At 42.3% G+C, this 26,367-nt stretch overlaps 1 pseudogene; it reads right to left on the bottom strand.

Annotated features, from left to right (window-relative positions):
* Positions 1 to 382: 382 nt before the first annotated feature.
* LOC127311505 (ent-kaur-16-ene synthase, chloroplastic-like) lies at positions 383 to 24,603 on the bottom strand (annotated as a pseudogene).
* Positions 24,604 to 26,367: the final 1,764 nt, after the last annotated feature.

Below are 26,367 nucleotides of genomic sequence, written 5' to 3'. Positions count from 1 at the left end.
TGGTATTGTCGGAAATCTACTAGAGTTACTATAAGGACTCATGTTTTTTTAGGAACCGGGCAATGCCATATCTCTTCTTCGAGCTTGGCCTCTGACCATGTGGCAGACAGCTCACAGCTCCAACTCCCTAGTGAATCAATTGGGCCACCTTGTTCTCAAAATAAAATAAAATCTGCCAACTCAACCCCCCATGTCAAACTGTCCCGGTTTTAGCCCTTGTCCAAAAAGGACCTGACATAAACATTTTGGCGGAGCTAGATTGTCTACGAGCGCTGCTAATTCCGCGTGAGCTATTGATGAAAGGGAATAAATACATGAAAAACATAAGTAAAAATGGTGCTACCGCCGATCTTAATATAGATAGGAGTGAAGAAGTAGAGCAAATCCTCGAGAATCAGAGATATAACATCCAATGGTACTTGATCTAAGATAGGAAAATGCCCCATGAACAAGGGCAATACCTGAACATGCAACACGTTTACACAAGAAACCAGAACTATTCTAGAGACGGATCATCCTGCAATCCTTCATCACGAGGGTTCACATTGTCACCATTTATACTGCACCAGAATCCCTTTTCCCTTCGAGAAATCATCTGATCCTGTAGGAAATCATTGTTGTGCTGATTTAACAGCTAATTAAAGAGGGTTGTTGGTCTGGAGTTTGAGAGGCTCATAGATAACCGCGTTCACCTCCCCGAGCATTTCTGTTGGCGAGCTAAACCCGTCGGTGTTAGAGTAGAACAAATGATTAACCTGGTACATCCTCAAGTACAACTCCTTGCACGGCTTAGGAACAACAGTACCTTCCCTAAGAACCAACCTTATCAACTCTGTCCGACACGAGGCAATATGGTCCTGTACTTTCTTTTTAGCTGCTTCTACAGACATAGAACCACCACTGTGGAGAACAAGTAGTGAAACACTATTCAGTTTTCCCTGGATGCTCTCCCTCTACACAAGAGTAGGTAAAGTTTTTGTCAGAATCTCCAAGAAACAGTTTACAGGTTTAACCATCAGTATTATTACTGGCTTGCAAATTCATTTTGGAAATTTCCTGCAAAAATATCATTTTGGAAATTGGATACACATAACCTACATATATTGTAAATATTTCCCCTTTACTTAAAATATATACTCCCTCCATCTCATGAAACTTCTCTGAGATTCGACAAAATTTGAATGCATGTATATACTATCTTGTACGTAGACACATCCAAATTTTGACAAATCTCAGACAATTTTCATGAGACGGAGGGAATACATTTGTTTGGTAATAGTATGTACTCCCTCTGTTCCATTCTATAGTGCCTATTGTTTTTTGGCACATAAATTAGCGCAAGAGCATTTTTTACACAAGACCCCTAGCTGAACGATTTGAGATCAACATAAAATTTGGGAAATCCATATCTTCCTAACTCACCATAAAATTTTTGGGAACTGAACGATTTGGAAGTTCAACAGGGAGGGGGTAATTGAAAGAAAGCTAAGCTAAAACCTTATATTCTGAAACAAATGCCAAAAATTATAGACACTATAGAAAGGAACAGAGGGAGCAATACGTAATACTGCAACCCAAAAAAGTAATAGTATGTAATACGTAATACTGTAAAACGCGGTTGAGTAATCTGTAACATTTTACCTAGGATCCACCAAACTAACTTGGAGAATTGACATCATTTTACATACGTAGAGCAGATGACAACGATGTCTTTGTGAGTGGAGCTTTTTTAGCATGCTCGGACTTACTTCACATTGATTGATCTGAACCGTTGATTTTAATAGTTTCTTTTACGAGGGGGTTGATTTTAATAGTTAGCGAGACCTTAGCACATCAAAAGTAGCCGCAGTCAGACCCTCTCCCAAGGGCCGACCCATAGAGCGGGGCGCCCACCTTGGGCCCTCGGGAGTCAGGGACCCCGACCTGGTAGTAGCTTAATGCTGTACTAGAACCTGCTTAGGGGTCCACGAATATAGAAAAAAATGCGACGGCCCAAGGAGCAGCTGGGACCAGCGGCAGGAATTTATGAAGAATGTTCCTCCCTTTGACAGAATTTTGTATCACTTCAATTTCTCATTGTCCTAGGGAGGCTAATTTAGCGGCACATAGCCTAGCCAGTCATTTAGAAGGGTCTATGTCAATTGCTTGGCAAGAGGATCCTCCCAATTACTTCTTAGAGCATCTCCAGCCGCGTCTCCCAAAGCGTTCTCCAAACAACACCGGATCGAGCGTTTGGGGGATGCGTTTTCTTCGTGCCGCGTTTGGGGGACGTCGCTCCCCAGCCGCGTCCCCCAAACGCGACCCTCCAAACTTGTTTGTGTGTCAATGACGCGTCAGACCCGTCACTCTCTGCCTCCCTTCTCGTTGTGTCCGGCGTTCCCGGAGCGTTTCCTGTGGACCGAGGACGGGAGTATATATAGGGCCGCGTCGGACGGAAGGAGGCTTTGGGGCACGCGGCTCGGAACGAAAAAAATGTCTGACACGCCCCAAAAACCTTTAGCAGACGCTTTGGGAGACGCGTCTGGAGATGCTCTTAGTTTCTGTTCTGTCAAACGATGTATCCATATGCCGATTTAAGGAAATTAGCCTTCCTGGCTTTCCCTCAGAAAAGAAAGAAAGTGGAAACCCGAAAAAGTAAATAATACTCCTCCCCAAAAATCGCTCCTCTCCCCAAATATCTCTCCTCAAATCTATATGGAGAGAGTGCAGAAAAAACTCCTCACCGCAATCACCACACCGTTCCAAATGTTTTTCTAGATTTTATCTCCAAGGGCAATGCTTTAAAATTCAGATTTTGTACTCTACTGCTGATGAGAAATTCACAAATCCCGATTTTGATATGTCATTTCATATTTTCCCCATGTCAATTATTATGTGACGTACTTTCTTATAGCCATGACACTTAATGGCTCCAATCACATTAATTATGAATATGGTACTACGTACTCCCTCCGTCCCAGTTCGCAAGGTAAAGTTCCAAAAAATATTTGTCCCAAAATGCCTCACCTCATAGGCACATTTGCATTTAATGTGGGAGTAAAACTGATTCATTATTGCATGCAAAAGACTCCTCTTTCGTATCCCACCGTGTAAAACGAGGTTCATTAGTACTTTGCATGCACCATGTGTGAAAGGGTTTCAGTTTTTGCATGTTCATTAGTACTTTGCATGCACCATTTGCATTTAATGTGGGAGTAAAAATGAATTAAAGGGTAGAAAATAAAGTTCTTTTTAATTTCCCAATTAATTGCAGCGCCGATGTTAACGTTTTTACGTGGAAATTTAGAGCCAATGAGAATTCACATTGGGCCAAGATATTTGAAAACTTTGCCTTGCGAACTGGGACGGAGGGAGTACTATACTAGTAATTTCCATAAGGTAGGAGTATAATGTTGAAATTTATAGTTCATTGATTAGACTTAAATATTGTAGTGGTATCACTAAACTCAGCGGTTAGTTATACTCATATGTGAATCATATAACGAATGAATGGGAAAGTAATTTACAAGGATACACAAAAATTATCATAGAGCAACCCAAATACCTCAAGGCCTTGGAGATCATTCAGTAGACGACCACACGTGCTCAGTAGCCTGAATAGCTCATTATACTCTTGATCTTTTTCAGCCGACTCCAAAAGCTCTTGCCCAACAAAGTACAATGACGGGGGCACAATTGGCGCTAGTCCATAGGAGACATACGCATTTGCTATGTACTCATCTGTTGTCGGCACATATTTCGTCCTCCCCCATTCGGCTTCAGTCATCATAGACCTCAATGTACGTATCCACTATAGATGAATTTGAAGTCATTTATATCTTAAATATCATTTTGAACTTGTAATACTTACTATAATATAACTCAGAATTAGTAGGTCACAAATAAAAATCACCTGCTCAATCAGGTGTTCCCTAACATCACGGTTTTGTACTATAGAAGCCATTTCTCCAATCTGATTGACTGTAGCATAGATAGCACAAAATAATATCTTTACTCTCTCTGAGTAAAACTGAAGCTCGTGGTGCTCATCCCACCTAAGAAAACCATTAGGCCAGCACAAGATAGCATATTAGGAACGGCACAAGATGCCAATACTTGACAAAAACTAGACAAAGAGATCAAGTTGAGAAACTTTACATCTCAACTAATGCTCCAAGGTTTTCTAACTCTTCTTTTGATCCCCCCACATCATAGAAGTCGTCACAAATAGTTAAGAGCACGCAATTTTTGGCCCATAAAGTCCGAGCATCAGCTAATTCAGGAGGGAAAATACAAGCAGAAGCAGTGAGAAAGGCATAAGTCTGTACTTGTCTTGCAAATTTTAGCTGGTCCAGCCTATTTTCTTTCACCCAGCTGTTGCAAAAAGAAGTTATATATCATGTAAAAAAGGAATTTAATAATATATGATAATAAAACAAATTCAGATTACCTTTCAAGATCCAGGAGTTCATTCAGGTAAATACCTTGAGAAAATGTGAAATCTTCAGTAGCCAAAGCAAGATGATCTTTTTTGACACTACATGGCCTAATTTAGCAACATATATATACATATATGAGAAATTGGTGGAAAATATATACATACATATAACCACGCCAATACTTCCTTTTGGAAATATAAGAATCTTACAAGTATGATGTCTTCAACATTTGGCAACCTGTAACATCAAAATGTTCAATGTTTCTCTTGTGGTGTAGACGCTCCATTGTGGCATAAAAAGGGAACTGAATAGCATAGTCCACCTGAAATTACATAAACATACATTTTATTTCATCTTTTGATACATTAACTCTTGAAGCCTTGTATAGTTCCAATAAAGATTCGGTATCATCTGAATACCCTTGAAGTGAATTATAGAAAGTGGAGGCTTCAGACATATGGGACAACTCATCTGCGTAAAATGAAACTTCTGAGTTAAGTCAAGATCTGAAGATAAAATTAGTAAGTAGGGAAATTTCATCAAAAGGAAATACCTGCGGAAACATCATATCCATTCATTCGTAAAATACGAAATGCCATTGCACATGTTTTTATATCCAGCATGATTTCATCATCTCTATGTAACCACAAACTACAAGATGGATATAGTAAAGTTTAGAACCTACTAAATATATCTAGAAAAGAGTTACTCGTGGTGATTACCTATATATCCTGTCTAGGATACTCATTATCTCACTAGAAAAATGACGAGAAATTCCAATCTTCTCAAGTGAATCTACCATCCACAGCTGACAATATATATTTATTGGGAACACAGTTGGTACTGCAAACGACCAATTTTGTAAGATATTTATCATCAGACCAAACCTTGCAAAAGAAACTCATAATTAAAGGTACATAGTCACACCTGCACTGCCAAATTTACTAACAAGTAAGTTTAGGTATTGTTGGGCTTTGTCATCATAAGAATAGATTAATGCTGCAGCCGTAGTGGAAGGAGAATTGAACAATGACCCATTCTTCCTTTGGAACTTCATAACTTCATTCCAGTCCACTAGCTTCCCCAACCCTTCCGCAACATATGCCATATATGATTCTCTCCCATAAGATTTATCCACATCATATCTGCACAAATATAAAGATTTTCAAAATGTCAATCATCATTATCTAATTTATTACTTCTATATTCGTTGCAAAAAGTATCAATGACATCATGGATCACTTTTCATTTCGAATTACTTATGGATCTTCTAAGTACTTAAAAAATAGAAGCTTATTCATGAATGAAAGAGAAACAAAAAACAAGTTTCCAAACAAACATAGATTCACAATACCATCTCTTGTATATGTACTAATCCCCCTAACCCAAGCCGCCACCCTCCCCATCTCCTTCCTCGATGTCGCTAGAAGAGGCTGTTGGGCATATCCCACATAGCGGATGGAGGGGGCAGGGCCCTTCCCCATGGGTGGCACATCCCTTCATTTAGCAGTGGAGGGTGGGTAGTTGGGTTTTGGCGACGCGATGCTCCGGGTCTCCGGAGATCTTAGCGCATTCAACAGTTGCGGGGGCTCCCTACGCATGATGGTGTGCCTCCCTATAGCTACAAACGGGGTGTCCGGGTCGGTGGCTATAGGCAGCGGGGCGTGCGGTTCATTTTGGCTGCGTAGGCTAGCTAGGACCATGGTGGTTTGGCGCTGAAGAGCTAGGTGGCAATGGCCATGGCATGGCTGTGTGTCATCCCGCAACAGATCTAGTGATCGTGCAGAGGATGTCGTCAAGACTTCTCTCCATTCAGATCGACAACGGTTGGAGTCGTGGTAGCCTCTCTCTCTCTCTCCAGACACCATTTTGGAGAATTAGATGCCCGGATGTGGTCTACTTGGAGGAGCGGTGTTGTTAGTAGGGCATCAACGGCGGTGTGTCGAAGGTGGCATGGCATGGCAGGTCCTTGATGGCAGAAGCGTGATGTTCAACACGTGCAAGGCGGAGGCAGAGTTTGGCGTCATGATGGCGTCGATGGCAGGAACGCCACCAATTTTTTCTATCCCGAAGTGTTATAAAAGTGACAAGCAAATAACGAAGAACGAAACAAGAACACACACAGGGGACACACGATTTTAACGTGAAAAACCCTCTCCAACAAACAGAGGTAAAAAACACGGGCGCCAGCTAGCAAAACTTCTCTATATCGGGGAGTGTTTACAAACGTCGTGGGATATCTTATAATCTGATGAACCCTAGCTGCCGGCTTACAAGATGTATTTATAGACGGTGGAAACGGTCAGTACCGCGGGGGCTGCCGCCCCCCGTGATACGTCTCCGACGTATCGATAATTTCTTATGTTCCATGCCACATTATTGATGATATCTACATGTTTTATGCACACTTTATGTCATATTCGTGCATTTTCTGGAACTAACCTATTAACGAGATGCCGAAGGGCCAGTTGCTGTTTTCTGCTGTTTTTGGTTTCAGAAATCCTAATAAGGAAATATTCTCGGAATCGGACGAAATCAACGCCCAGGTTCCTATTTTTCCCGGAACCATCCAGAACACCCGAGAGCCGCCAGAGGGAAGCCCTGGGGGCCCCACACCACACCCTGGCGCGGCCAGAGGGGGGGCCGCGCCGCCCTATGGTGTGGTGGCCCCAGGCCCCCTCCGAGGCTGCCCTTCCGCCTATTTAAAGCCTCCGTCGCGAAAACCCTATCACGTTCGACGAAACCCACAGAAACCTTCCAGAGCCGCCGCCATCGCGAGGCCAAGATCTGGGGGACAGGAGTCTCTGTTCCGGCACGCCGCCGGAACGGGGAAGTGCCCCCGGAAGGCTTCTCCATCGACACCGCTGCCATCTCCACCGCCATCTTCATCACCGCTGCTGCTCCCATGAGGAGGGAGTAGTTCTCCATCGAGGCTCGGGGCTGTACCGGTAGCTATGTGGTTCATCTCTCTCCTATGTACTTCAATACAATAATCTCATGAGCTGCCTTACATGATTGAGATTCATATGATGATGCTTGTAATCTAGATGTCATTATGCTAGTCAAGTGAATTTTACTTATGTGATCTCCGGAGACTCCTTGTCCCACGTGTGTAAAGGTGACAGTGTGTGCACCGTGTGGGTCTCTTAGGCTATATTTCACAGAATACTTATTCACTGTTATGAAGAGCATAGTGAAGTGCTTATTTATATCTCTTTATGATTGCAATGTGTTTGTATCACAATTTATCTATGTGCTACTCTAGCAATGTTATTAAAGTAGTTTTATTCCTCCTGCACGATGTAATGGTGACAGTGTGTGCATCCGTGTTAGTACTTGGTTTATGCTATGATCATGATCTCTTGTAGATTGCGAAGTTAACTATTGCTATGATAGTATTGATGTGTACTATTCCTCCTACATAAGCATGAAGGTGACAGTGTGCATGCTATGTTAGTACTTGGTTTAGTCGAATTGATCTTTCTTACACTCTAAGGTTATTTAAATATGAACATTGAATTGTGGAGCTTGTTAACTCCGGCATTGAGGGTTCGTGTAATCCTACGCAATGGTGTTCATCATCCAACAAGAGAGTGTAGAGTATGCATTTATCTATTCTGTTATGTGATCAAAGTTGAGAGTGTCCACTAGTGAAAGTATGATCCCTAGGCCTTGTTCCTAAATACTGCTATCGCTGCTTGTTTACTGTTTTACTGCGTTACTACTGCTGCAATACTACCACCATCAACTACACGCCAGCAAGCTATTTTCTGGCACCGTTGCTACTGCTCATACTTATTCATACCACCTGTATTTCACTATCTCTTCGCCGAACTAGTGCACCTATTAGGTGTGTTGGGGACACAAGAGACTTCTTGCTTTGTGGTTGCAGGGTTGCATGAGAGGGATATCTTTGACCTCTTCCTCCCTGAGTTCGATAAACCTTGGGTGATCCACTTAAGGGAAAACTTGCTGCTGTTCTACAAACCTCTGCTCTTGGAGGCCCAACACTGTCTACAGGAAAAGGAGGGGGAAGTAGACATCAAGCTATTTTCTGGCGCCGTTGCCGGGGAGGAAAGGTAAAAGGTACTCACACTCCGGATCTCGGCTACTAAGCTATTTTCCGGCGCCTCGTAAGTACTCAAAGCTATTTCCTTTAGATCCTGCAATTGCAACTTTTTGTTTCTTGTTTACACTAGTTTGGCATAATGGACAAGAATGAGCTTCTTATGCTATTTCCTGATTTAAAACATGGATTGTTTGATGCGAAAATTAAAAAACCTATGGAATCTTATTTGCATGCTGGTAGTAATATTAGTATGAACGCTTTGAACACCATTGTTGATAATGATATAGAAAGTTCTAAGCTTGGGAAAGCTGGTTTTCATGATCTTTTTAGTCCCCCAAGCATTGAGGAGAAAATTTTCTTTGATGATACTTTGCCTCCCATATATGATGATTATAATGATAGTGGTCTTTTGGTGCCACCTACTATGGAGAGTAAATTTTGTTGTGATTATACTATGCCTCCTACACTTGATGAGAATAATAATGATAGCTACTTTGTTGAATTTGCTCCCACTAGTACCAATAAAATTGATTATGCTTATCTGGAGAGTAATAATTTTATGCATGAGACTCATGATAAGAATGCTTTATGTGATAGTTATATTGTTGAGTTTGCTCATGACACTACTGAAAGTTATTATGAGAGAGGAAAATATGGTTGCAAAAATTTTCATGTTACTAAAACACCTCTCTATGTGCTGAAATTTTTGAAGCTACACTTGTTTTATCTTCTTATGCTTGTTACTTTGCTCTTCATGAACTTGTTTATTTACAAGATTCCTATGCATAGGAAGCATGTTAGACTTAAATGTGTTTTGAATTTGCCTTTTGATGCTCTCTTTTGCTTCAAATATTATTTCTTGCGAGTGCATCATTAAAACTGCTGAGCCCATCTTAATGGCTATAAAGAAAGAACTTCTTGGGAGATAACCCATGTGTTATTTTGCTACAGTACTTTGTTTTTATTTTGTGTCTTGGAAGTTGTTTACTACTGTAGCAACCTCTCCTTATCTTAGTTTTGTGTTTTGTTGTGCCAAGTGAAGCCTCTAATCGAAGGTTGATACTAGATTTGGATTTCTTCGCAGAAACAGATTTCTATCTGTCACGAATCTGGGCTGTTTTCTCTGTAGAAAAATCAGAAAAATATGCCAATTTACGTGCGTGTTCCTCAGATATGTACGCAACTTTAATTAGTTTTGAGTTTTCTGATCTGAGCAACGGAAGTATTAATTAAAAATTCTTCTTTACGGACTGTTCTGTTTTGACAGATTCTGCCTTTTATTTCGCATTGCTTCTTTCGCTGTGTTGGGTGGATTTCTTTGTTCCATTACCTTCCAGTAGCTTTGAGCAATGTCCAGAAGTGTTAAGAATGATTGTGTCACCTCTGAACATGTGAGTTTTTGATTATGTACTAACCCCTCTAATGAAGTTTATGAGAAGTTTGGTGTGGAGGAAGTTTTCAAGGATCAAGAGAGGAGTATGATGCAACATGATCAAGGAGAGTGAAAGCTCTAAGCTTGGGGATGCCCCGGTGGTTCACCCCTGCATATTCTAAGAAGACTCAAGCGTCTAAGCTTGGGGATGCCCAAGGCATCCCCTTCTTCATCGACAACATTATCAGGTTCCTCCCCTGAAACTATATTTTTATTCCATCACATCTTATGTGCTTTTCTTGGAGCGTCGGTTTGTTTTTGTTTTTGTTTTGTTTGAATAAAATGGATCCTAGCATTCACTTTATGGGAGAGAGACACGCTCCGCTGTAGCATATGGATAAGTATGTCCTTAGTTTCTACTCATAGTATTCATGGCGAAGTTTCTTCTTCGTTAAATTGTTATATGTTGGAATTGGAAAATGATACATGTAGTAATTGCTATTAATGTCTTGGGTAATGTGATACTTGGCAATTGTTGTGCTCATGTTTAAGCTCTTGCATCATATGCTTTGCACCCATTAATGAAGAAAAACATAGAGCATGCTAAAATTTGGTTTGCATATTTGGTTTCTCTAAGGTCTAGATAATTTCTAGTATTGAGTTTGAACAACAAGGAAGACGGTGTAGAGTCTTATAATGTTTTCAATATGTCTTTTATGTGAGTTTTGCTGCACCGGTTCATCCTTGTGTTTGTTTCAAATAACCTTGCTAGCCTAAACCTTGTATCGAGAGGGAACACTTCTCATGCATCCAAATACTTGAGCCAACCACTATGCCATTTGTGTCCACCATACCTACCTACTACATGGTATTTTCCGCCATTCCAAAGTAAATTGCTTGAGTGCTACCTTTAAAATTCCATCATTCACCTTTGCAATATATAGCTCATGGGACAAATAGCTTAAAAACTATTGTGGTATTGAATATGTAATTATGCACTTTATCTCTTATTAAGTTGCTTGTTGTGCGATAACCATGTTCACTGGGGACGCCATCAACTACTCTTGTTGAATTTCATGTGAGTTGCTATGCATGTTCGTCTTGTCTGAAGTAAGAGCGATCTACCACCTTATGGTTAAGCATGCATATTGTTAGAGAAGAACATTGGGCCGCTAACTAAAGCCATGATCCATGGTGGAAGTTTCAGTTTTGGACATATATCCTCAATCTCATATGAGAAAATTATTAATTGTTGTTACATGCTTATGCATAAAAGAGGAGTCCATTATCTGTTGTCTATGTTGTCCCGGCATGGATGTCTAAGTTGAGAATAATCAATAGCGAGAAATCCAATGCGAGCTTTCTCCTTAGACCTTTGTACAGGCGGCATAGAGGTACCCCTTTGTGACACTTGGTTAAAACATGTGCATTGTGATGATCCGGTAGTCCAAGCTAATTAGGACAAGGTGCGGGCACTATTAGTACACTATGCATGAGGCTTGCAACTTGTAAGATATAATTTACATGATACATATGCTTTATTACTACCGTTGACAAAATTGTTTCATGTTTTCAAAATCAAAGCTCTAGCACAAATATAGCAATCGATGCTTTTCCTCTACGGAGGACCATTCTTTTACTTTCAATGTTGAGTCAGTTCACCTATTTCTCTCCACCTCAAGAAGCAAACACTTGTGTGAACTGTGCATTGATTCCTACATACTTGCATATTGCACTTATTATATTACTCTATGTTGACAATATCCATGAGATATATATGTTATAAGTTGAAAGCAACCGCTGAAACTTAATCTTCCTTTGTGTTGCTTCAATGCCTTTACTTTGAATTATTGCTTTATGAGTTAACTCTTATGCAAGACTTATTGATGCTTGTCTTGAAGTGCTATTCATGAAAAGTCTTTGCTTTATGATTCACTTGTTTACTCATGTCATATACATTGTTTTGATCGCTGCATTCACTACATATGCTTTACAAATAGTATGATCAAGGTTATGATGGCATGTCACTCCAGAAATTATACGTGTTATCGTTTTACCTGCTCGGGACGAGCAGAACTAAGCTTGGGGATGCTGATACGTCTCCGACGTATCGATAATTTCTTATGTTCCATGCCACATTATTGATGATATCTACATGTTTTATGCACACTTTATGTCATATTCGTGCATTTTCTGGAACTAACCTATTAACGAGATGCCGAAGGGCCAGTTGCTATTTTCTGCTGTTTTTGGTTTCAGAAATCCTAGTAAGGAAATATTCTCGGAATCGGACGAAATCAACGCCCAGGTTCCTATTTTTCCCGGAACCATCCAAAACACCCGAGAGCCGCGGAGGGAAGCCCCGGGGGCCCCACACCACACCCGGCGCGGCCGTAGGGGGCCGCGCCGCCCTATGGTGTGGTGGCCCCAGGCCCCCTCCGAGGCTGCCCTTCCACCTATTTAAAGCCTCCGTCGTGAAAACCCTATCACGTTCGACGAAACCCACAGAAACCTTCCAGAGCCGCCGCCATCGCGAGGCCAAGATCTGGGGGACAGGAGTCTCTGTTCCGGCACGCCGCCGGAACGGGGAAGTGCCCCCGGAAGGCTTCTCCATCGACACCGCTGCCATCTCCACCGCCATCTTCATCACCGCTGCTGCTCCCATGAGGAGGGAGTAGTTCTCCATCGAGGCTCGGGGCTGTACCGGTAGCTATGTGGTTCATCTCTCTCCTATGTACTTCAATACAATAATCTCATGAGCTGCCTTACATGATTGAGATTCATATGATGATGCTTGTAATCTAGATGTCATTATGCTAGTCAAGTGAATTTTACTTATGTGATCTCCGGAGACTCCTTGTCCCACGTGTGTAAAGGTGACAGTGTGTGCACCGTGTGGGTCTCTTAGGCTATATTTCACAGAATACTTATTCACCGTTATGAAGAGCATAGTGAAGTGCTTATTTATATCTCTTTATGATTGCAATGTGTTTGTATCACAATTTATCTATGTGCTACTCTAGCAATGTTATTAAAGTAGTTTTATTCCTCCTGCACGATGTAATGGTGACAGTGTGTGCATCCGTGTTAGTACTTGGTTTATGCTATGATCATGATCTCTTGTAGATTGCGAAGTTAACTATTGCTATGATAGTATTGATGTGTACTATTCCTCCTACATAAGCATGAAGGTGACAGTGTGCATGCTATGTTAGTACTTGGTTTAGTCGAATTGATCTTTCTTACACTCTAAGGTTATTTAAATATGAACATTGAATTGTGGAGCTTGTTAACTCCGGCATTGAGGGTTCGTGTAATCCTACGCAATGGTGTTCATCATCCAACAAGAGAGTGTAGAGTATGCATTTATCTATTCTGTTATGTGATCAAAGTTGAGAGTTTCCACTAGTGAAAGTATGATCCCTAGGCCTTGTTCCTAAATACTGCTATCGCTGCTTGTTTACTGTTTTACTGCGTTACACATCGCTGCAATACTACCACCATCAACTACACGCCAGCAAGCTATTTTCTGGCACCGTTGCTACTGCTCATACTTATTCATACCACCTGTATTTCACTATCTCTTCGCCGAACTAGTGCACCTATTAGGTGTGTTGGGGACACAAGAGACTTCTTGCTTTGTGGTTGCAGGGTTGCATGAGAGGGATATCTTTGACCTCTTCCTCCCTGAGTTCGATAAACCTTGGGTGATCCACTTAAGGGAAAACTTGCTGCTGTTCTACAAACCTCTGCTCTTGGAGGCCCAACACTGTCTACAGGAAAAGGAGGGGGAAGTAGACATCAAGCTATTTTCTGGCGCCGTTGCCGGGGAGGAAAGGTAAAAGGTACTCACACTCCGGATCTCGGCTACTAAGCTATTTTCCGGCGCCTCGTAAGTACTCAAAGCTATTTCCTTTAGATCCTGCAATTGCAACTTTTTGTTTCTTGTTTACACTAGTTTGGCATAATGGACAAGAATGAGCTTCTTATGCTATTTCCTGATTTAAAACATGGATTGTTTGATGCGAAAATTAAAAAACCTATGGAATCTTATTTGCATGCTGGTAGTAATATTAGTATGAACGCTTTGAACACCATTGTTGATAATGATATAGAAAGTTCTAAGCTTGGGAAAGCTAGTTTTCATGATCTTTTTAGTCCCCCAAGCATTGAGGAGAAAATTTTCTTTGATGATACTTTGCCTCCCATATATGATGATTATAATGATAGTGGTCTTTTGGTGCCACCTACTATGGAGAGTAAATTTTGTTGTGATTATACTATGCCTCCTACACTTGATGAGAATAATAATGATAGCTACTTTGTTGAATTTGCTCCCACTAGTACCAATAAAATTGATTATGCTTATGTGGAGAGTAATAATTTTATGCATGAGACTCATGATAAGAATGCTTTATGTGATAGTTATATTGTTGAGTTTGCTCATGACACTACTGAAAGTTATTATGAGAGAGGAAAATATGGTTGCAAAAATTTTCATGTTACTAAAACACCTCTCTATGTGCTGAAATTTTTGAAGCTACACTTGTTTTATCTTCTTATGCTTGTTACTTTGCTCTTCATGAACTTGTTTATTTACAAGATTCCTATGCATAGGAAGCATGTTAGACTTAAATGTGTTTTGAATTTGCCTTTTGATGCTCTCTTTTGCTTCAAATATTATTTCTTGCGAGTGCATCATTAAAACTGCTGAGCCCATCTTAATGGCTATAAAGAAAGAACTTCTTGGGAGATAACCCATGTGTTATTTTGCTACAGTACTTTGTTTTTATTTTGTGTCTTGGAAGTTGTTTACTACTGTAGCAACCTCTCCTTATCTTAGTTTTGTGTTTTGTTGTGCCAAGTGAAGCCTCTAATCGAAGGTTGATACTAGATTTGGATTTCTGCGCAGAAACAGATTTCTATCTGTCACGAATCTGGGCTGTTTTCTCTGTAGAAAAATCAGAAAATATGCCAATTTACGTGCTTGTTCCTCAGATATGTACGCAACTTTCATTAGTTTTGAGTTTTCTGATCTGAGCAACGGAAGTATTTATTAAAAATTCTTCTTTACGGACTGTTCTGTTTTGACAGATTCTGCCTTTTATTTCGCATTGCTTCTTTCGCTGTGTTGGGTGGATTTCTTTGTTCCATTACCTTCCAGTAGCTTTGAGCAATGTCCAGAAGTGTTAAGAATGATTGTGTCACCTCTGAACATGTGAGTTTTTGATTATGTACTAACCCCTCTAATGAAGTTTATGAGAAGTTTGGTGTGGAGGAAGTTTTCAAGGATCAAGAGAGGAGTATGATGCAACATGATCAAGGAGAGTGAAAGCTCTAAGCTTGGGGATGCCCCGGTGGTTCACCCCTGCATATTCTAAGAAGACTCAAGCGTCTAAGCTTGGGGATGCCCAAGGCATCCCCTTCTTCATCGACAACATTATCAGGTTCCTCCCCTGAAACTATATTTTTATTCCATCACATCTTATGTGCTTTTCTTGGAGCGTCGGTTTGTTTTTGTTTTTGTTTTGTTTGAATAAAATGGATCCTAGCATTCACTTTATGGGAGAGAGACACGCTCCGCTGTAGCATATGGACAAGTATGTCCTTAGTTTCTACTCATAGTATTCATGGCGAAGTTTCTTCTTCGTTAAATTGTTATATGGTTGGAATTGGAAAATGATACATGTAGTAATTGCTATTAATGTCTTGGGTAATGTGATACTTGGCAATTGTTGTGCTCATGTTTAAGCTCTTGCATCATATGCTTTGCACCCATTAATGAAGAAATACATAGAGCATGCTAAAATTTGGTTTGCATATTTGGTTTCTCTAAGGTCTAGATAATTTCTAGTATTGAGTTTGAACAACAAGGAAGACGGTGTAGAGTCTTATAATGTTTTCAATATGTCTTTTATGTGAGTTTTGCTGCACCGGTTCATCCTTGTGTTTGTTTCAAATAACCTTGCTAGCCTAAACCTTGTATCGAGAGGGAACACTTCTCATGCATCCAAATACTTGAGCCAACCACTATGCCATTTGTGTCCACCATACCTACCTACTACATGGTATTTTTCGCCATTCCAAAGTAAATTGCTTGAGTGCTACCTTTAAAATTCCATCATTCACCTTTGCAATATATAGCTCATGGGACAAATAGCTTAAAAACTATTGTGGTATTGAATATGTAATTATGCACTTTATCTCTTATTAAGTTGCTTGTTGTGCGATAACCATGTTCACTGGGGACGCCATCAACTACTCTTGTTGAATTTCATGTGAGTTGCTATGCATGTTCGTCTTGTCTGAAGTAAGAGCGATCTACCACCTTATGGTTAAGCATGCATATTGTTAGAGAAGAACATTGGGCCGCTAACTAAAGCCATGATCCATGGTGGAAGTTTCAGTTTTGGACATATATCCTCAATCTCATATGAGAAAATTATTAATTGTTGTTACATGCTTATGCATAAAAGAGGAGTCCATTATCTGTTGTCTATGTTGTCCCGGTATGGATGTCTAAGTTGAGAATAATCAATAGCGAGAAATCCAATGCGAGCTTTCTCCTTAGACCTTTGTACAAAGTGCATAGAGGTACCCCTTTGTGACACTTGGTTAAAACATGTGCATTGTGATGATCCGGTAGTCCAAGCTAATTAGGACAAGGTGCGGGCACTATTAGTACACTATGCATGAGGCTTGCAACTTGTAAGATATAATTTACATGATACATATGCTTTATTACTACCGTTGACAAAATTGTTTCATGTTTTCAAAATCAAAGCTCTAGCACAAATATAGCAATCGATGCTTTTCCTCTACGGAGGACCATTCTTTTACTTTCAATGTTGAGTCAGTTCACCTATTTCTCTCCACCTCAAGAAGCAAACACTTGTGTGAACTGTGCATTGATTCCTACATACTTGCATATTGCACTTATTATATTACTCTATGTTGACAATATCCATGAGATATATATGTTATAAGTTGAAAGCAACCGCTGAAACTTAATCTTCCTTTGTGTTGCTTCAATGCCTTTACTTTGAATTATTGCTTTATGAGTTAACTCTTATGCAAGACTTATTGATGCTTGTCTTGAAGTGCTATTCATGAAAAGTCTTTGCTTTATGATTCACTTGTTTACTCATGTCATATACATTGTTTTGATCGCTGCATTCACTACATATGCTTTACAAATAGTATGATCAAGGTTATGATGGCATGTCACTCCAGAAATTATCTGTGTTATCGTTTTACCTGCTCGGGACGAGCAGAACTAAGCTTGGGGATGCTGATACGTCTCCGACGTATCGATAATTTCTTATGTTCCATGCCACATTATTGATGATATCTACATGTTTTATGCACACTTTATGTCATATTCGTGCATTTTCTGGAACTAACCTATTAACGAGATGCCGAAGGGCCAGTTGCTATTTTCTGCTGTTTTTGGTTTCAGAAATCCTAGTAAGGAAATATTCTCGGAATCGGACGAAATCAACGCCCAGGTTCCTATTTTTCCCGGAACCATCCAGAACACCCGAGAGCCGCCAGAGGGAAGCCCTGGGGGCCCCACACCACACCCTGGCGTGGCCAGAGGGGGGGCCGCGCCGCCCTATGGTGTGGTGGCCCTGTGCCCCTCCGAGGCTGCCCTTCCGCCTATTTAAAGCCTCCGTCGTGAAAACCCTATCACGTTCGACGAAACCCACGTAAACCTTCCAGAGCCGCCGCCATCGCGAGGCCAAGATCTGGGGGACAGAGTCTCTGTTCCGCACGCCGCCGAACGGGGAAGTGCCCCCGAAGGCTTCTCCATCGACACCGCCGCCATCTCCACCGCCCACTTCATCACCGCGGCTGCTCCCATGAGGAGGGAGTAGTTCTCCATCGAGGCTCGGGGCTGTACCGGTAGCTATGTGGTTCATCTCTCTCCTATGTACTTCAATACAATAATCTCATGAGCTGCCTTACATGATTGAGATTCATATGATGATGCTTGTAATCTAGATGTCATTATGCTAGTCAAGTGAATTTTACTTATGTGATCTCCGGAGACTCCTTGTCCCACGTGTGTAAAGGTGACAGTGTGTGCACCGTGTGGGTCTCCTAGGCTATATTTCACAGAATACTTATTCACTGTTATGAAGAGCATAGTGAAGTGCTTATTTATATCTCTTTATGATTGCAATGTGTTTGTATCACAATTTATCTATGTGCTACTCTAGCAATGTTATTAAAGTAGTTTTATTCCTCCTGCACGATGTAATGGTGACAGTGTGTGCATCCGTGTTAGTACTTGGTTTATGCTATGATCATGATCTCTTGTAGATTGCGAAGTTAACTATTGCTATGATAGTATTGATGTGTACTATTCCTCCTACATAAGCATGAAGGTGACAGTGTGCATGCTATGTTAGTACTTGGTTTAGTCGAATTGATCTTTCTTACACTCTAAGGTTATTTAAATATGAACATTGAATTGTGGAGCTTGTTAACTCCGGCATTGAGGGTTCGTGTAATCCTACGCAATGGTGTTCATCATCCAACAAGAGAGTGTAGAGTATGCATTTATCTATTCTGTTATGTGATCAAAGTTGAGAGTGTCCACTAGTGAAAGTATGATCCCTAGGCCTTGTTCCTAAATACTGCTATCGCTGCTTGTTTACTGTTTTACTGTGTTACTACTGCTGCAATACTACCACCATCAACTACATGCCAGCAAGCTATTTTCTGGCACCGTTGCTACTGCTCATACTTATTCATACCACCTGTATTTCACTATCTCTTCGCCGAACTAGTGCACCTATTAGGTGTGTTGGGGACACAAGAGACTTCTTGCTTTATGGTTTCAGGGTTGCATGAGAGGGATATCTTTGACCTCTTCCTCCCTGAGTTCGATAAACCTTGGGTGATCCACTTAAGGGAAAACTTGCTGCTGTTCTACAAACCTCTGCTCTTGGAGGCCCAACACTGTCTACAGGAAAAGGAGGGGGAAGTAGACATCACCCCGCACCCCTCGCTCCGCTCGTCAGGAGTTAGCCTCCCTTTAGAATGAATTTGGATCACAATACAACAAAGGTTGCTCATCGGTTCAATGGTATCGACAACTACTCTAGTGTGTGCAAGAGATGCTCGTTAAGAATCTACTAGATGGGATAAGATCTCCGGTTTCGCCTAGAGGGTGATTCGTGATATACGATGTTCCCGGTCCCTAGTTGATATGTGGTTTTCGTGTTTTTAGAGCATAAGACCATGTTGGCATGGTTTTCCCTCATTGTCGGGTGTGTAAGTGTTGCATGGTGGCTTCGGATTATTTTAATGTATCATCTTTGTCAGCCCTTTGTTAAATAAATTGATAAAAAAAGTCGTATGCATCTTTTCGATTGAGAGACTGGGGGTCCATCCTCCATTTCGAAAAAATAACAATCAATTCTCCTACAAGTACAAATGAAAAGGAAAAACATAAACATAGTTTTCGTATTTTTAGGGCATATAAGACCCCATTGGCATGATTTTCCCTCATTGTCGGGTGTTTAAGAGTTGCATGGTGGATTCGGATTATTTTAATGTATCATATTTATCTGATCGTTGTTAAGTAAATTAATAAAAAAAGCGTATGCATCTTTTCGATTGAGAGACTAGGGGTCCATCCTCCATTTCCAAAGAAAACGTTTCTCCTACCAGTATACAAATGAAAAGGAAAAACACAATTAGAGATGTCGTATGATCAACCTGTTTAATTCCATCTCCCGGATATGAAGAACCGCGTCAACATCAGTTTGTCTACCAGGAAATTCCAAACCCATTCCGGTGGCTAGGCTTATCATTCCTGTAAAGGTAATATTGAAGCCTATAGGAGCAGTAATCTGCTCATCCATAACAATGGAGAAATTTGTTCCAATAAAGTGTAGTCCTGTCTCACCAAAGGAGAGAAAAAAGTATTCATGTGAGTATATATCATTTATGTCATTGAGATCTTTCAAATCTTCAAGTAAACGAATTTAAAAATAACACTAACAAGTAGATTTATCTCTTTTCATACCTCTCGCAATATGCTGTGGGCCAACATTCCATTTCTTAAGTGCAATAACACATGCCAAAGTGGATAAGAGAGTACACTTGCTGGTCGACAAATCCAATTCGCTGATACCCCAAGATCCATTATCCTCTTGGTTTTGCAATATCCATTCCACGCATTGAGGGTAGCATGGAGTCTGAGGAAAACCTCGTGAGGGCACCATAGCCACCCATGCAATGTCGTATGGAGATGGTGACGGTCTAGGCTCCTCGAGCTCTCTCTTTATTCTAGCCTCCCGTTCCTAAGCAGCATTTTATCACATCATTTAGTTGAGACAACAATCTCATGAATGATAAAAAAATGATCGAAAGAGAGATGTTCAAACCTTGTTTCGTAGGCCTGCATTTTCCGCTACCAAACTCCTCTCGGCTAGTTGAAGCAAAGATTTATATCACGCGTCAATTACAAAGTGTTGATATCAGACATAAGTAAATATCTAGTAAACACTCTTCTGAGTATCTGAAAAAGGAACCATATTCTAGGCGCATGATCCTTTTTTCGGAAAGGGGGGTATCCCGGCCTATGATCCTTGTTTCGAAACCATATTCTAGGTGTGTGGTTCTTTAAACTTGTTGAACTCCAGACTTTATATCACGCGTCAATTACAAAGTGTTGATATCAGACATAAGTAAATATCTAGTAAACACTCTTCTGAGTATCTGAAAAAGGAACCATATTCTAGGCGCATGATCCTTTTTTCGGAAAGGGGGGTATCCCGGCCTATGATCCTTGTTTCGAAACCATATTCTAGGTGTGTGGTTCTTTAAACTTGTTGAACTCCAGACTTTATTAATTTAAAGTCGGACATCCAATGCCTTCTATCTAAAAAAATCCCAGCCTGTGTATCAAAGTGATACATGCGGCCTTTACTATTTATTCAACAAAAACTAAAAAAAAAACTTACAACAGATACACAGACCGAAGCCACTAAATAAGGTGACAACGCACCATCAACTAGCTCGACAATAGGCACGAGAGGTAGCTCCCTGGACACAACCATTGTCGGCTGGCCAAAACGAATGCCTCATGCGTCATCGGCTCGCCGACTAGAACTAGAGAGAGTGTCTTATAAAACTATTCCAAAAGTCGCATCCGTCATGGTCTGCTAACCCATCTTTGACTATGGTACAGGTTGCCTTACTCTTTTTACGTGTCTCTTATGTGTACTCCCTATCTTCTACTACCCCATCTTTGACCACACTACATTTTCCCTACCACCCTACCAATCTATTCTGCAGTGTGATTTTGTTGTGCTCTTGCGGCGTCATAACTAGAGCTCCGGGAAGCAGAAACAAATCCATGGCTGCCGTTATCGCTGCCTAATTAATTCTGTCGTTACCACCGCTGCCACGTCAAGACCGGTGCTTTTTTTGCGTAATTCCCCAATAGTTGGTGGGTTTTTTAGTGACCGTCTCAAATGTGGTGGTTTTATGCAATTATGTCGTAATTTTAAGTGCTGAAGGGAAAAAAAATATTTCATTGGCTAGTATGCAACTATGCATCAGTATGTGCACATGTTTACTTGTTTAGCAATTATGTAGAATCTAAGGCTGGTCATAGTGGGGAGTAACTTAGACTAGTAACATGACATATGTTACTAGTCTAAGTTACTACCTCCATAGTGGGTAGTAACTAATATGTGGTGTCATGCATTGTGTCATTTACTATGGTGTAGACTCAACTTGTCTTGGGGTGTGTGATGTTATGGTAACATAGCTAGTTACCACCTCACTCTCTTTCTTCATTCATTGCCATGCCATGTCACCAAAATGCCTTGGATTGTGTGATGTTACTAGCTAAGTTACTCCCACTATGAGCAGTCTTATACCAAGTCATTGAAGTGATTATCTTGTAAAATGTTACCCCAGAGATACAATTTTTTTAGAAGGTGTGTTGTAATTAACTGGACTAATAGTAATACCGGAAACCGTTAAGCTAGCAGTAGCCTAGCGGTATAGCAGTGTAGCTTGAAAATTTTGGGTGCTTGGTGAGGTGATCAGTGCTGGGCCTAGTGGTGAGAGCGGACTTAAAATACTGATCAGGCGCTTGGGCCCACCCACGTGCGTTTCCTCCACAAGTCTCTCGTCGCCTCCTTCGTCTTCGACCCTTTTCAGCCATTAATTCCTCCACCAGCGGTCCAGATTTCATGCTACAGTACATATGGTACAGAAACAGGGCAGAACAGGCACAGTGTTTCGCTACAGTGTTTCACCTACAGTGTTCCGCTACAGTGTTCGTCTCAATCTTTGCCTTCCATTTCTGATCCAAGGGTCAAGGTTGTCAAGTTAGGGTAATGTACCTCTAACTTTGCTTACCCAAGTTATAGAATGGAAAAGGCTGCGTTTCCGCGGGAGGCTGTGTCGCGCGGTGCCTCCGGACAGCGCGCCGTTGGATGGTTTTAATCGCACGCTAAACGTGTGACACGCGTCCTCCACGTGGTGAGACAGCGATGGCTGGGAGACCTACCCACGCTGCCTTATCTCTTTCGTGATGCCTTATCTCTTCCATCGTCCACCCGTTGCCCACTTCTTCTCTGCCCATAGCCTATGAGCTCCACCACGCCGGCAAGCTTCCGCTCTGCCCCTCGCACGCGCCTCCGGTGAGATTCCAGACCGCGCGCGTCGCTGCCGGAGAGATTCCAGATCGCCACGCCGCCGTTTCTCGCTAGCCCCTGGTGTCGTCACGATGCGAGTACCAGGTGGGCAGAGCTCGGAGGGCAGCCATGGTAGCGCGAGGTCTCCGAAGACGACGCCAGGTTAGTGGCTCTGCTGCGAAGTGCCACCACGTGAGTGCGAAATCCAAGCTCGTCAGCACTGCGGCGGCGCTATGACGCAGCTGCAGCAAGGGGCGGCGGCGACGAGGAGGTCATCCATGAGGGTCGAGCTACAGAGGCCGGCCGCCGGAGCTACAACCCTACGTCCCCGGAGCTGCAAAGGCCGACCGCTGGTGCTTCAAAAGCCGAGCGGCGGTGCTGCAACATTTCGTCGCCGGAGCTGCAAGGGCCAGCCGCCGGTGCTGCAAGCCTCCTGTCACAAGAGCTGCAAAGGCTGGTCGCCGGTGCTTCAAAAGTCGGGCGACGGTGCTGCGACCCCTCGTCGCCGGAGCTGCAAGGACCGGCCGCCGGTGCTGCAAACCCCCCGTCACCGGAGCTGCCAAGGCTGGCTGCAGGTTCTTCAAAATCGGGGCGATGGTGCTGCAACACCCCATCACCGGAGCTACAAAGACCGGCCGCATGAGCTTCAAAAGTTGGGCGACGGTGCTGCCGGCGGTGCTTCCATGGGCGGACGATGATGCTGCAAGGAGAGGTGGTGGCGCTTTTAGCCGGAGTTGACGCGTTGCCGGCGAGGTACCTCGCCGGACTTCTTCTTCGGGAATGATGGTGCGGGGAGGAGGACGAGTTGTCTCCGCGCGTAGTAATTTTTCAGTTTTTTCTGTGCGGGAGAAGAGATGAGTTGTGCAAAAGGTGGGTGGTGGTCCTGGGACACGTGTCGTTCGGAGGAGTCGGAGGTTCGGAGGGAATTATCCTCCGGAGGATCCTCAGTACGCCCCTTAGAGAATCCGCGCCACCCAGCAACTTCCCATGTCTCCTTTTTCTCTGTGCTCCACCACAGGCGAGGTGCCGGTATTGGCCGCCACCTGCTCCTGCTCCGCAACCGCCGCCGTCGTTAGTATTCTCCAGAACCTCCGGCGGTTCCTGCTCCCGCTAGTGCTGCAAGGAACAGAGGGCGTTGGGCGCGAGGGCTGACTGTCGGCGCTACAAGGGGAGGCCTGCGATGCTGCGACCGCTGGCCACCGGCGCTGCAAGTCGTTGGCGCCGTTGCTACATACCACTTGCGCCATCCCTACAAAGACTAACCGCCGGTGCTACTAGGGGCAAGCGCCAGGCGGCGCTTCTGCCACCGCTGGGCGCACTAGTGCTACATGGCGCTGGCGGCAGTGGCGGAGCCACGCCTAAGCAGTGTAGTCAATTGACTACACTGGTTTTTGGCAATACATACTAAACGTAATGCAAAAAATAATGAACAAATCATATAAATACATGTATTGTTCTAAACTGACTACACATGTTTGCTGGCCTGGCTCCGCCACTGGCTGGCGGCACTGCTGTCAAGGTCGATCGCCATTGCTACAAGGGATGAGCCGCGCTGCTGCAACTGCTGGACACCGGTGCTATATGCCGCCGGCGTCCAGGGTGGACGTGGACGGAGCACGCCGGTGTGGGGACCAGCAGGCGGTGTAGCGGGTTGGCTGAGTCGGATAGTCTGACTTTTAGAAAGGGCAACGGTTGGCAGGTCTGTCTACGAACTGATTAATCACTACAAAGTTGCACACAAGTCTACAAAAATGGCCTAAGCAAAACTTACAAGAGGTCCTTGATTCTTAAAAGAAAATACAATTGCCAGAGGTCCTTTACCTAAACAGTTAGCAGTCATCGTGCGAGTCCTCACGCGCGGCGCGGACAGGAGATGAGGATGATGAAGCCAGCCTCTAGAGAAGACCTGGAGGCGGCGAGGGTTTGCTCGGAGATGGTGGCATCTAGACGACCTTGGCAAGGACGGCGCCGTTACCGCAGCAGGGAAAGTTGGGTTCGAGATCGACCACATATTGGAATGGAAGCGAGAGGAAGAGGATGGAATGACCTCAGCCAGAGGTTGGTTGAGCAATTCAGTTTGCTATGCCCTTATATATTACGCCAAGGGCCAATGCAGGATGCGCAGCGTATATAGTAGCTAGCTAGATCATGGTAGTTGGAGCCAATGCTTGTTGACAAGTGCCCACGTGGTAGACTATCTCATACGGCCGTTTGGTATTTTGCGATCAAGTGTTGCCCGTGACAGCGGCCAAAAAGGAAATAAAAATATTTCAGGCATCTCGACTCCTTGAAGAGTCTTCGATCGCAAACGGTTGCTACTCCCTTCGGCTAGATACATACGTTTCCCTTGTGAGAAATGCCCACGGTCGAGGAAACTTCAATCGGCTGAGGAGAATGTATCCTGTATTCCAATTACCAAGCTGACTTGTACTCCTGCGCTGCACCTGCACCAGACAAGTCGTAGCCATTATATTGGACTAGATGACCCGTTGCGCTATCGCGCAAATGGCAGAATCAATGCAAAAATTAAATTGTAAGTTTTAGCTTATTTTAGTATTAAGAATAAGCTTGAAATTTAAATACTTTAGTACAATTGTAGACACGCCATTCTATCAAGGTGCTGCAATAAAATACTATGACAATTTCAGCGCAAAGGCAAAAGCGAATCAATAGCTCATATAAATATTTTTCAAGGAAAAACCCAGGACCATAATACTCCAGCTCTAATACAATCGTATGGTGCGGCAAGCATGACCAGCCATTTTCAAATCAAGGCAGGAACTTATTGGATGGAAATTCAAGGAACTTATAGAATGACAATTCTATCATTTATTCATTTCATCTGTAAATTACGTTTTTTTTTGTGTGTGCAATGATATGACAATAGCGTCGAAGCTGAAAGGCAAATGGCGGAATCAAGATTAGTTTATTTGCAAATAAAGGTTTAGGTTTCATAGCTACAATTGTATCTATTTTTTTAGTAGAAGTAGTTTACCAAGGTATGAAAATATGACATGTTTTGTGATCACGTGTTTAGTTGTCCCGGCGTAAAGATAAACGAGACAATATTGTAACCATTATATTAATATTGTCATAAGTGTATTATATGACCTAGGTGGTGGAATTTGTATGTACATTCTATGAAAATTAAGCCAATGTACAATAATATTGTCCTACATGCAACATTGCATAAAAGATCAAATCGAGTCGAAACTCTTATGGAACAGTTGAAGCTCTCGGATGACTTGGCGTGGGTTTTGAAATCACTCCAGATTTTATTTCCATTGGATGACCAGTTGCGCCACGAGTGCAAGTGACAGAATCACGAATAAATACATTTGCAAATGAAGGCTCGGTTTTTTGAAGCCATAATTGGGTTTATTATGTTTGGCAAATATTGTGTACTCAAGTCTGAACATATAACAGGTTTAGTTGGTCAGGAATTCAGTAGTTTAGTTACGTTTCCCTCATGTTCTCATTTTCGAAACGGAGCAAGATTGCATGTTGATAGCTAAGGACATTTAGAACATCAATGCATTTTATTATACACATGTTCAAGAAGCAACAACTAGGAGAGGTGAAAGCAAGAAGAGAAGATTACCCAGATAGCCAACAGAGACCAATTGTTGAGAGTTTATTTTATTTTATAGCCAACAGCTAAGGCTTTCTTTTTCCGGAAAAGACCATCTTTCAAGCACTTGTGTAATACCTATTTGTCTTTAAAAAAATTAATACATGTATAATACAACATCATGATCATGCCCAATTGCTAATCTTCAGTGCCCATGATCCAAATTCTAGACAAACATAAACAGTAGTTATTTAGAGCAGTCACGCAGA

This window comes from Lolium perenne, chromosome 7 (assembly GCF_019359855.2).
Source record: "Lolium perenne isolate Kyuss_39 chromosome 7, Kyuss_2.0, whole genome shotgun sequence".
Taxonomy (NCBI): Eukaryota; Viridiplantae; Streptophyta; class Magnoliopsida; order Poales; family Poaceae; genus Lolium; species Lolium perenne.
This window is presented reverse-complemented; position numbering and strand designations above follow the sequence as displayed.